The following is a 13,438-nucleotide window of genomic DNA, read 5'->3' on the forward strand; positions in this document are numbered from 1 at the left end:
GTCGACGGGGTTTACTCCTTTCCAGACCTTATATGGTCGTTTACCACCTCCCTTAGTTTATTATGGAGACTCTTATACTTCTAATGCTATGTTGGATCAGCAATTGAGGGATTAGGATGAGGTGTTACGTGTTCTCAAGGAACACTTAAGGGTGGCTCAAGACGAAATGAAGCGATATGCTGATAAAAAAGGCGTGATGTGGAATTTCAAGTGGGAGATTTGGTTTTTTTGAAAGTCCGACCATATAGATAGATTTCTGTGTGGTAGTAATGGTATGCTAAGTTGTCTCCTAAGTATTTTGGATACTATAAAATTGTAGAAAAGATTGGGTTGGTTACCTATAAGTTAGAGCTTCCTCTAACAGCAGTCATACACCCTGTTTTTCATGTGTCGTAGTTGAAGAAGGTGGTAGGACAGCAGTATGCGGTCTAGACAATAGATCCCTTTGTGAATGAGTGTCATAAGTGGTTGACTGAATTAGAAGAAGTGTTGGGATATCGTCGAAATCCTTCAAAAAATGACTAGGAAATTTTAGTGAAATGGAAAGGCTTACCTAATCATGAGGCAACTTGGGAAATGATGAATGATTTTCATAAGCACTTTCCAGCTTTTTAAATTTGGAGGGAGGAGGTAATGATAGACCACCAATATTATTTCAATATCAAAAGAGGAGAGACACAGGCATTTTGGGGAAAGGCAAATGTGCTTCAGTTGAGAAAATGTGGACTACGTCGACTGAGGGGACCACCTTAGTTAGTTAGGGAATTTGCACTTTGAATAAAAAGGGAGGGGGAGAGTTGTGAGGTTTTGTTGAGCAATTTCTGAGAGAAGAGTTGGGCTAGGGCATTTCTCTCATATGAAAGAAAGGCAGTAGAATTTCATTTCCTTGTAATCGTTCTACTTTGTTTCTTCTTGAATTCAATAAAAATTCCATTTCTAGTTTGGTATTCTATCAACTACGTAAATGTTTTTATTCTTTAGGCACGATATAATGTTGATGAAGAATGCCAGAAGAAATATTTGTTTCAAAAGATGGGTGAGCTGTGGAGAGTAAGCAAATATCGTCTAGTGAGCCAATTGGACAAACTTCAAATGACGATGAACTGATTAAACTTAAGCCAGATAACATTTCTTCAATATATGATTGGAATGACTTTATCAAAGATAAAACAAGTGCAAAATTTAAGGTATGTGATATAATTATCAAGTAAATTTATTTATTTGATTCAAGGTATGAAAATCGATTTAGTCTTTATATCTTGGTTGAATACTTTGTTTGAGTATGATTTCAGGCAAAAAGCAAGAAATTTAAGGAGTTGAAAAACAAAAAGAAACTTCCACACACATGTAGTCATAGAGGCTATACTCGACTAACCGAAGATTTGGTAAAAATTTACATAATACTATTAACATTATTATAATTAGCACTAGAGATAATATACAACTAAATATTTTTATCCATGTAGAAAAATTTTTCTTCTTCAACTCTAATTACCCGAGTAGATGTTTGGACAAAAGAACATGTGAAGAAAGATGGAAAACCCATTAACTCCCAAGTGGCCGAAACTCTGGTTAGATTGTTTCTTGTATTTTTTTCTTAATTTTTTATAGCTCTTAAGTCGTATAAATCTCTCTTGTGGGCTTCTGGTATATTTGCAGCTTTTTCTTTAATCTTGGCATTTTATGTTTGAGTTATATCTATAGTTTTTCATGTTGTGAATTCATGTTCGTCATAAGGCATCCCTCCCCCTTTCTCTCTCTTAAATGAACTTTTCTTTTTGTTTATGTTCAATGCTTTCTTAAGTTGGTTTTGTTTGAGTGATCTCTTGTTGGCTTGTTGGCATTTTGAGTAGTAATTTAGTTCAAGTAAGAGTTTCTAAATGTTGTGAATTCGTGTTGGTTATAAGGCATCCTTCCCCCTGGTTTTGTTTAAGTGATCTCTTGTTGGTTTGTTGGTATTTGAGTAGTGATTTAGTTGAAGGAGTTTTTAATGTTGTGAATTCGTGTTGTTAATAAGGTATCCCCCTCCCCCTTTCTCTCTTAAATGAAGTTTTTTATGTTCAATGCTTTATTGAGTTGGTTTTGTTTGAGTGATATCTTGTTGGCTTATTGGCATTTTGAGTAGTAATTTAGTTCAAGTAAGAGTTTCTAAATGTTGTGAGTTCGTGTTAGTCATAAGGTATTCCTCCCCTTCCCCACCCCCCTTCCTCTCTCTCTCTCTCTCTTAAATGATTTTTTTTAATGTTTGATACTTTATTGAGTTTGTTTTATTTAAGTGATCTCTTGTTGGCTTGTTGGCATTTCAGTAGTGATTTAGTTGAAGTAGGAGTTTTTTTAATGTTCTGAATTCATGATGGCCATAAGGCATCCCTCTTCCCCCCTCCCCCCTCTCTTAAATGATTTTTTTTTTTTTTTTTTTATGTTCAGTGCTTTATTGGGCTGGTTTTGTTTAAGTGATCTCTTGTTGGCATTTGAGTAATGATTTAGTTCAAGTGTTCAAGTAGAAGGTTCTAAATGTTGTGAATTTATGTTGATTATAAACAACCCCCCCCCCCCCCCTCCCTCAATGACTCATTGGCTTCTTGGCATTTGAATAATTTCATGCATCTTTTTCTTAGGAGCGTATTGAACAAAACCGTATGGGAACGTCTGTTCAAATAGTATAGTTATGATGCAATTAATAGAGTTTTCGATCTCGATCATGGCCATGTACGATGATTAGGATTCAGTGTAACTAGATCAAAATTGTCTACATCAACTCAGAAAAATAAGACTATTTCATCTTTTGAAGAAAATGTAACAACCTAACAACAGATGTAGATGAACTGAAAAGCATGGTAGCTTCCTTAATAAGGGACAAGGTAAATTTTTCCTAAATCTCTTTATCTATTGAAATTGTGTTTTATATAACACTTTGAATATGTTGTTTCAACATCGGAAAATAATCCAGCTCCAATCCTAAATTTCCCATAGGTAAGTTCATTTATGACTTTTTCTATTAATTTAGTATTCAAAATTATTATTGTTTGAAAATTTTCTAACCATATTATTGGTGAAAAAGAGTGTTACTACCAACACTCCTCATAAGTGTTTGCCGCTAGATTGGGTCGATTCAGGAGAAGTCATTGCTGAAGGTAAACGGTCTTCCAATGATCTATCAATCCTTGTCCATCACATACCTCTTGGCCCGAACGCAGTTCGTGTGAGGGTTGATATGGTAAAAATACCAAATTCCTTGTTATGGAGGCCTACATCTGACATTATTATTATTGATGATGTTATGGGCACTACTGTTGCATGGCCAATGGATAAAATCAAACTATGTAAGAAAATTTGGCTACTACTTTGTGAATTAAGTGTTTATTTAGTTCATTAGCTAATCTGTTGTTATAGATAGATCATGATGATTAATAAAAACTATTTTTGTTTTATTTTTTATTAGGTGATTGATTCAACGACAAACATCGGAGCTACATATTTTGTGTGGGAGAATTTTGGTATCGCTATAATTTAAACATCTCTTTTGATTGCATTTTGGGATTATATATGTAGTCATTTTATTTGGATTAAGAATTTACAAATTTTTCTATTAGGCTAGAACTTCGTTGGAACATACTTTCGATGACAATATCAAACCTTCTTTTCTTTTATGAATATAGTGTTTTATTATTATTTTTTTTTTTTGTATGCTATAAATTTGAAGATTTTGTTGTAATTATGATTGTAGATTTGAATGAAATGTGAATTACATCTTTCTTCATCTAGATAATAATATGGGCAAGTGACTTCTATAAATATATGTTTATAATTAATTCTACTATAATATTTGCGAAACAAATTGTAAAATCTAAAAAATGTTATTAACAAGTGCTATTAAAGATCAATTATAGCATTGCTTTTAGTACTACAAAAAATGCTATAGAAAGTTAATTAACATTAAAATTCATGCTTGAAGATGGGGTATACTTTATAGCTTTTTTCCATTACGATGAAAAAATGCTAATAAAAATAAGGGATTTTCAATAGCATGTCTAAAATCGCTATAGAATGTCTTTTATAGCATTTTTTAATTGCTATGAAAACTTTTGATAGTACTTTTTCCAATACAATGAACGATTTCATAACATTGAGTTAAAGCTATCATATGTCAACTTTCTATAGCGATATTAATAGTTGCACAAAAATGTTATGGAAAGTTGAGAACTTTTAATAACATCGGCTACGACAGCATTTATAAAACGTTATGAAGACTCTTTGATAGCGTTTCTACAATGTGATTAAAAATGTCATTGGAACATTTTGATAGCTTTTTTATAGTGTTGAAAAAACGCTATTAAAATGTTTCAATAACTCTTTTTTAGTGTTGAATAAATGCTATTGAAAGATTTTGATAGCGATTTTATAACGCTATAAAAACGCTATCAAAACGTTTCAATAACGCTCTTTTTACCTTATGAAATTTTTTTATAGCATCATATATGCACTATTAAAACGGTATTTTTATAATGTTTTTTATAGCATTGAAAAAACGCTATGGAAAGTCATGGACTTTCAATAACATGGGCAATGACAGCATTTCAAAAACGCTATGGAAACTCTACGATAGCATTTTTTTTAACATTATTGTAAGTGATATTTCTTGTAGTGTAGCAAGCTTTCTTCTTTTGAGGTCAGGAATTCTTACAAAGGCTAGACACCCTTAAGTTCTAAAGCATGACAAGTTAAGTTTCTTATTCTTAAGGAGTTTGTAGAGTGGAGTTGTGTTTTTAGATTTTGGTATTCTATTTAGGACATAACACACGGTAAGGATGATTTTACTCCACCAATAAGACAACTTCTTAATTAAGCAAAACAACAACTACTAATTCAAACAGAGTTGTACTTTTTCTTTATGCTTTTCCATTCATTTCAGGAGAATAGAGTGCAGTTGTTTCATGTATTATTCCATGCAAGTTATAGAAAAGGTCAAAACTGACTGAGTCATACTTAGTTCCCCTATTACTACGAAGTCTCTTAACCTTTTGGTTAAACTGGTTTTCTAATTCAATCACAAATAATTTAAAAGCATCAAAAGCATCACTTTTATTTTTCAACAAGTATATGAACATGAAATCCGAACAATCAACAATAGATGTGACAAAGTATCTTTTACTATTCCTAGTCAAGACACCATCGAATTCACACAAGTCAGAATGAATTAAATCTAGAGGCTCTGATACCCTAAGTACAAATTTATGTGAAGTCTTAGTTATTTTAGCCTGACTACAATATTCACATTTATAAAACTCATTCATAGATAACTTAGGAATCATTTCTGACTTAATCACGTTACTAATTAATCTTTTATTAACATGACAAAGTCTAGCATGCCAAACATTTAATGGATACAACATATATAAACAAAAGATTTTGTTTTATTTAAGTCTAGATTTAATTTGAACATGTCATTAGTTGCATAACCATTCCCTAAGAAAACATTATTCCTAGTTAGGGAATATAAATTTGCCCCTATTATTTGAGTAAAGTCAACCTTGTTGAGGAGATTGCTCGAGACCGGATTCTTTCTTATCTCTGGAGTGTGCAGGACTCCCTTCAAAGTGAGAGTCTTCCCGGAGGTAACTTTAGCTTCACCTCGCCGATTCCAGAAACTTTTATTGAGTAGTGATCACCTAACAGTATGTTTTTATCCTTAGTTTTAGTATAAGATTTAAAGAGACTCAGGTCATGTTAGACATAGCGTGTAGTGCCAGTGTCTATCCACCACCCTTTAGAGCCATCAATCACGTTTACTTTTGTGGCCATGGCTATTAAAGGCTCCTCTGTTAGATTCGCCTGCCCAACAGGACGATGCTTGTTCCTATAGTTCCTGGTCATATGCCCAAGTTTGTAATAGTTAAAGCATAGGAATTGTACCGTTCAGAGGGGGGTTTGTGTTTCTTTTGATTATTTTAGTTGTTGAATCTACGGTTCTAACCTTTCCTCTTGGTTCCCTTTTTCTTTTGGTCAGATTTCACAACAGCTAAAGTGGGCTTTCTCGATACTATGTTTACCTACTCCCTCTGGTTTTGCTTCCGGGCCTCCTCCTCAATCCTCAGGTGGGTGATCAGACTCTCCAAGGAGAACTCCTTGGTCTTATGCCTCAAGGTATTTTTAAAGTCTTTCCACAATGGAGACAATTTGTCAATAATAACAACAACATGAAATTGCTCATTCAGAGGCATACCTTCACCTATAATTTTGTGCGCTATCTTCTGCAATTCATGGGACCGGGCCTCTACATACTTGCCATCCGTCATTTGGTACTTCAAGTAACGACTGATGACATATCTTTTCGAACCGACCTCCTTGGTATCATACTTTTTCTGCAAGGCATCCCATACTTTTTTTGTTGTATCCATTGTGTTGTACTAATCATATAGATCATTAATCAAACCATTTAATATGAAAATTTTGCATAAGAAATCCTTTTCTTCCCAATCAGCTGCATCCTTGATCTATTGTTCATTCGGATCTTCCTTAGAGGCAACTAGCTTCTCTTTAGTATAGATGTCAGCAACTTTCTTGATCATGAGGAAGAACAGTATCTTCTGCTTCCACCTTTTGAAGTTCGCTTCTTCGAATCAAAATGGACGGTTGAGGTCAGAGGACATAATGTCGTTCTGAGTTAATAGGGTCATCATAGTAATGGTAGATGAAACGTATTAAAATTGTTGGAATGACTACCTCTCATGCAGAGAAGATAACTGTGATCGAACGACGCCAGACATTAAAAAGTATACTACAAAACAAAGACTGGTTACAGGATGAGTCGCGAAGCTCGCTCTCTTTAAGACGTTTCACGGCTCTGCCCCTTATGCAAGCAGTTCAACAATGGCCACACCGTCTCAATCGAAGTTGCATTGGAACCGATTGGAAAACTCACACCTTCAAGACTAATAAATTGCTCAAAAAACGAAAATTAGAAGAAAAAGTGAAGGGAAGGGAAGTCTTTCGTAACGTACGGAGAAGTGGTGAGTGAAAATGTTATGTGTAGAGTGAAGGAAATTGACACAATTTATAGGCCTTGGAGGCCAACTGTTACGCAAAACTGACGGGGAAAGAAGCGCGTGGAGCCAAGGAACGTGCGCAAGGGCCACGCGTAAAAAGCGTGCAGGAGAAGAGTGTTCCCTTTTCTTGTTTTTTTTAATAAAAATAAAAAAGTAAAGAAATAAAAAATATTTAAAAATTTAAAAAATATTATTTTTAATAAAAATATTTCCACACACACCTCGCTCGACCGAACTGCAAACGGAGGTGCACGTGGGATGTCCACCAAAGCCACCTTTGCTTATCTCCTCACCCCCTCTAAAACAACAGTATCCCTTGGGGCCCAAACTCAAAACTCAAGTAGGGGTATATAAAGGAGGTTCTCAATATAAATCTTAGCAATGTGGGATTCTCAAAATATTTATTATTCATTTATTTAAAATTTTTCACCAATATTATTATTATTATTTTGACAATCTATGGGTGGGAGAATCCACCTAACATTAAAGTAGATAGTACAAATTATACGTCAGTTGTGCTATGTTCAAGGAATAATCCTTATTAGTTGGCCTTGTTGTATAATATTGTTATATTATTCTTTTTTTTAAGAACTAAAAATAACTATATCATTTTATCATTCTTTACTTATATATATATATATATATATATATATATATAATTCAAATTTTGCGATACTTAATTTTAAAACTTTATTGTCATGTAAATTTTTTTAACATATTTAATTAAAGTAAAGTAGTGTAAGAGCACAAGACACAAGAAATAGTTACCAAGCATGCATGTCTGTTTTCTTTTTTAATAATAAAAAAAGAAAAATGACAGACAAGAAATAAATACCAAATATGTAGTTTAATTTTTTTTATTAAGGTATTTGCAATGGATAGCACTTTTAAGGCTAATAATTAAATATGTAGCAATATTTTTAAAGAATTGCAAATATAGCAAAACCTATTAGTAATAACTTTAGACTCTCTCTATATCTTTTTACATAGACTATAGTAGAGCTTTTTTTTAGCAATATAGTCTATCATTAATAAACTCCAAGAGCTAGATCTAAATTTTGGTATATCTGCAAATTATTTTGCATTGTGCTATATATACTAATATTTTGAGCTTATAGATTGTCATATTTGTAACTACCCCTTCTTATTAATAAGATGAAAAGAAAACACGCAACAGGAAACAAAAATATGTGATAACTAATTTCCAAATTGTCTATCAAACATATCTAAAAACAGACTTGGTAGACAATCTGAAAATATAAATTTGAAAGCAAGAGGTTTAACAAAGATAGACTTGTATTTCATATTTTTATATATATGTTTGATAGCATATTCAAAATTTAAATTCTAATTTAAATAAAATTTCAAATTATATTTGAAAATGTAACAACCTGAACCTTCGAGTATTCTAACATTGACCGTTACAACTAAATACTCATTTTCTTTCAAAACATTTTGACTGTGATAACGTAAATCCAACAAAAACACGAATGGCCAACTTAAACTGAAATGTTAATTTAATAATAAAATCCAATAACCAACACGTCTAGTTGGGATAAAAAAAAAAGTTTACAAAAGAACACTATTCCAAAACCAAAACAATAAAACATGTCATCTGTCAACAAACTCAAATAAAACAAAAATAAGACATCTAAATAAGTAAATAAAAATAAAACATGAATTGCACGGAAGCATTTTCTATTATCCTTGTATGGCTCTATCACGGGTCCCTCTTGTCCCTCGCCAGCCCATTCCTATTGTTGCTTGAAAAACATAAAAGAAGAAAGGGTGAGTATAACAATACTCAGTAAGTGACTCGCTACTAGGCCCTCTAGGTTACCTGTTAATTAGTTTATCTAGACATCGGTGTACATTCATATCATATCAGTCATAGTGATTCCAAAGGGTCACTTATCAGTCGTAAACGTGATCCCCGAAGGAACACACATTAGTCATAGTGTGTATCCCGGAGGTACACAAGTAAGTCGTAAACATGAATCCGGAAGAACATGCATCCATCATAGTGTGTTACTCGAAGGTCCACAAATCAGTCGTAAACATGAACGTGAATGAACATCCATCAGTCATAGTGTGTAACCCGAAGGTCCACAAATTAGTCGTCAACATGAACCCGAAGGAACATGCATTGTAACCCGAAGGTCCACAAATTAGTCATAATGTACACATATACAATCAAATGTGTACATCTACTCAAATAAGAAAAGCTAACAAGAACCCTATAACTTAGCATGCATCAGTTTGCATATAACTCCTTTGTTATATGTATAGTAATTTATCTTAGGGTAAGATTGTCAACATATTCTTAGTCAACTTTACATATCATCATGGTCAAAATAGTCCATGCAGTTAATATCAATAAATTCAACAGTTCAGCCAGTCTAAGATAACAGTCCAATTAGTTCAAAAATAAACAGTCCAATTAGTCGCAAGTAAACAATCCAAGTAATATAAAGTAAGAAGTCCAAGTGGTAGGGACAACTGGTTCGAAGGTGAAACGGTAGAAAGTCACTTACTTCATAATTTAAACTCAATCAAGCAAACTTATTTTCTTCTTTGTCTAAAACAAATCTTGAATTGAGCCCCAGAGTGTTCAATTAATTTGGAACTACTTCTAAGCTTCGATTACGAAATCCAACCAAATCTTGCAGAAAATTAATCTCAAACCTACTGGAAAGCTCAAAATGTTTCGACCTTCAGCTTAGTAACCAAAAAATGATTGGTACTTTAAGATTTCATAAAACTCAACTTAAAAACAAACAAGCAAATTCAAATCTTGAATAAGAAAGCCATCAAACATCCAAAGTAAATAATATCTTACCCAAAACCAACTTCGACAAGGGTTAACGACGATGACAACGAGCAGATTGGTGACAAAGGGGCAAATGACGACAACACTAAACCAAATACAAAACATGAGAGAGAAACCCTAGAGAGAGAGAGTGAGAGATTTTCCTTGAGTTCTAGCACCGGCAACGACTCTAAAAAAAAACTATTATTCCTAGCTCAAGTTGGGCTTTTTATTATATTTTATGTGTTTATTTGTGTTATTTTGTAGGTATCGAGCAATCATGAGGTAGAATTGACGATTCAGTGAAGAACGTGGATTTGAAGCAATTTGGAGGTGATTTGAGCATTCAGGCATCACAGGAGCAAAAATTACAAAAATGTCACTATCACAGAGTTGTAATGTTTGTCTGACGCTTGCCCAACACTATGTAGTGTTGCAATGCTCGTCTGCACTCATCTAATGCTATATGCAGCATTGCAACGCTCCAAAGTTTGCACAACACCAACTTTTATTGGCATTAAAAAAATTTTCTATCTAAAATCATACCAACCATGATTTTATTGGCATTCAAAAAAGATTTTATCTAACCTATAATTTTCAAATTATTAAATTTTCAAACCCTAGATCTTTTTTTTTTTTTTTTCATTCAAAAGATTTGGCACAATAACTTGGAAATCCAACAACTAAATCCGACTTAACTTTTTCTTTAACAAATGTTATTAAAACTGTATAACACTTTAATTGGAGTAGTTAATATACATCATATAAAAATTTTATGACTATTTGAAAATTGTGTGATATTCATTAGTTAATGATACTATAATTTTAATGTGTTTAAGAAACATAGGAAAATTTTGTGAACATAAGAAAGATGCATATAATGACTACTTGAGAGTTGGTAATCAAAACAAGGGGCTACAATTGCCAAGAATAAAATAAAGAATCATTAGTTAATTACTTTTCTTTCTCTTCCTATTCCAATTTTGAATTCACCATCTCTATTTTACCTCTTCAAATCTCCATCGTGCTTTGTCCCACCAATGAGCTCGTCTATAAAGATCATTTGCTTCCTCTACATCTCTCCATAGTCGGAACAACGAGTTTAAAGCGCTATTCCGTATGTGAAGAATCACAACAATAATAATAACTCGAATCTTAATTTGCAAAATTCATTTAAAAACATAAAATGTTTCTCACTATAAAGATTTTTTTTTTTTTTTTTGATATTTAAAAAGAATCAATAAAGAATAATCAGGAACTTAAAAATATATCAAGATTGCATGCTAAGAAAATTTACGACTTCACAAACAAAGTTTTCAGGAAGTATTTGAAGAAGTCCAAGTCATTATATAAAATGTTTTCACAAGACGAGGACAGATAGATCTGAAAAAAAAAAAAGAGAGATAAATCATAAGACATTGAGTTTTTAGACAATAATTTTGGTAAAGAAAATGGATCGGGAGTTCTATAGCACCGATTTTTCGATAATTTAAGATATCTGAGAAGAAGAAACAAGATAAAAATATAAAAGAAAAGAGAAAATAATTAAAAAAAAAAAAATTAAGGATGATAACAAATTTGAGAAGAAACAAAAAAAAAACGAAGAAGAAGAAAACTCAAAACAAATAAGTATAATATGAGATTTGAGAAAAAAATATAAGAAAAGAAAGAAAAAACGAAAAATTGAGATAAAGTGAGATTTGAAAAAAGGAAATTTGATCCTATCTTAAGATTCAACATGGACGATTTTGTAGGCTATAATCCAATTTGTTGATATTTTAATATATTTAATTACGGTGTAATACAAGATATCATTGAAGATATTTTAAGATAAATGAAAAAGGGTCTCACGTGTGCAATGGAGACTTCTTGCTATAATTCTTATGATTTTTAGTTTTTGCTAAATTTCTAAATGATATTTCAATTAATGTTACTAGATCTAGTTTCCCACAATGGTGTGCCTATGGTCCGATGGTCACAGATGGTGGTATGAAGCTACTTAGAGAACTAGTCGATGATGAGCAAAAGAAGATGACAGTCATGCAAATCGAAATGTAGAATGGGAGATAGAAAAGAGAGAAAGAGAATGGTGGGAAAGGGAAGTAAAGTAGAATTAGAATTTGTTAAAATATATATATTTATAAATATATAGGGAGGAAAGTGTTTAGATTTTTTTTACAAAAAATTATAAATATATTGAAACTTTGGAAATAAGGGTTAGTTTTTTTTTTTTAAAAAAAAGATAATTATATGTTTTATATACCAATGATATATTGTTATATCATTAGATTACATTTTAAAAAGTATAAACTATATAAATAGTAATAACATATACAACAACAAAAATTGAATATAGCAAAATGTATAAACAAATAATAAAAAGAGAGATAAAATAGAATCTGATAACAAAAAATAGATTCAAATAGATATTGTTGGAGAAAAATCATGGAGAATCTCTAATTTAAATTCAGAAACACTAAAAATGAAGGTTAAAATCACATAGTTTCATAATACAATTATACTGTATTGTAAATGTAGGTTAATTAATCTTATAACTTCATGTTACAATTACACTATATGTGTAAATGTATATTAGTTAATTTTCAAAGCCCACTAAGGGTAAACTAAAAATACATTTAACTTTATATTGCATTTTGAAGTTGATAACAACATGTTTAAATTAATGAAAAAGATTTAGATAAAACTAAATCTGGTAACAAAAAGTTAAACCAATTGAAAAAAGTTAAATAAACTAAAATTGATAATAATGTGTTTAGAACATTGAAGAAAACGTTATGTTTTGTATTTACAAGATTCATGGGTATATTAGAGAATAGTCAACCACCACACAAAAATCATAACTCCGATTCTTCGATGTCATCCGCAATCACGAAGTTCCGATTTATTGTAGTGTCTAACTCTGATTCTCTCTTATGAACAAGATTTCATCTTCTTTGACTGAAAAACAAAGAAAATTGATTATAATAATAAAACAAAAGAAGATTGAATCGTCATGCAAGAACAAATGAAGGAAAAGAGGAAAATCGATGGATCGATGGATATAATCATTTGGTAAAATCAAAAGATGAGAATGAAAAAAAAAATTGAAATTAAGAAAGAAAAAAACAAATGTGCAAATTCAATCTTACTTATGCATCAATAACAAACACACACTTTTTAGATAATGAAATGTAAAATAACCAAAAATGTTTTCCGAACGTTGACAATTGTATAATAATATAATTAGAGGTTAAATAGAAATTCGAAAAATATCTCACACATAATCTACACGTAATTTGCCAAAAATCTTATTATTTTTTTATTTTGACATTTTTTTAAACGAAACCTAAATCGTGCCTACGTATTCAAATTCCTCGTTATAAAAGACTAAAGCTACAACCCAATGGGCTTATGAAATATTAAAAGCCCAATCATTGTAGCCTTTATTTGTACAAACATTATAAAGACCATCCCAACTTGGAGAAAGAAAAGGATGAAAATCACTTGAGCCAATAACCGAGACAACAAATCACCCTCTTGAATCAAACACAATCTTGAACTCACCCTTCATCTTTAAGCCCTT

At 31.7% G+C, this 13,438-nt stretch overlaps 1 pseudogene; it reads left to right on the forward strand.

The window, feature by feature from the left end:
- Window positions 1-1,032: 1,032 nt before the first annotated feature.
- On the forward strand, window positions 1,033-5,662 carry LOC150035049 (uncharacterized; annotated as a pseudogene).
- The last annotated feature ends 7,776 nt before the right edge of the window (window positions 5,663-13,438 follow it).

Source organism: Benincasa hispida, chromosome 7 (genome assembly GCF_027475165.1).
Source record: "Benincasa hispida cultivar pf3 chromosome 7, pf3_genome.v1.1, whole genome shotgun sequence".
Taxonomy (NCBI): Eukaryota; Viridiplantae; Streptophyta; class Magnoliopsida; order Cucurbitales; family Cucurbitaceae; genus Benincasa; species Benincasa hispida.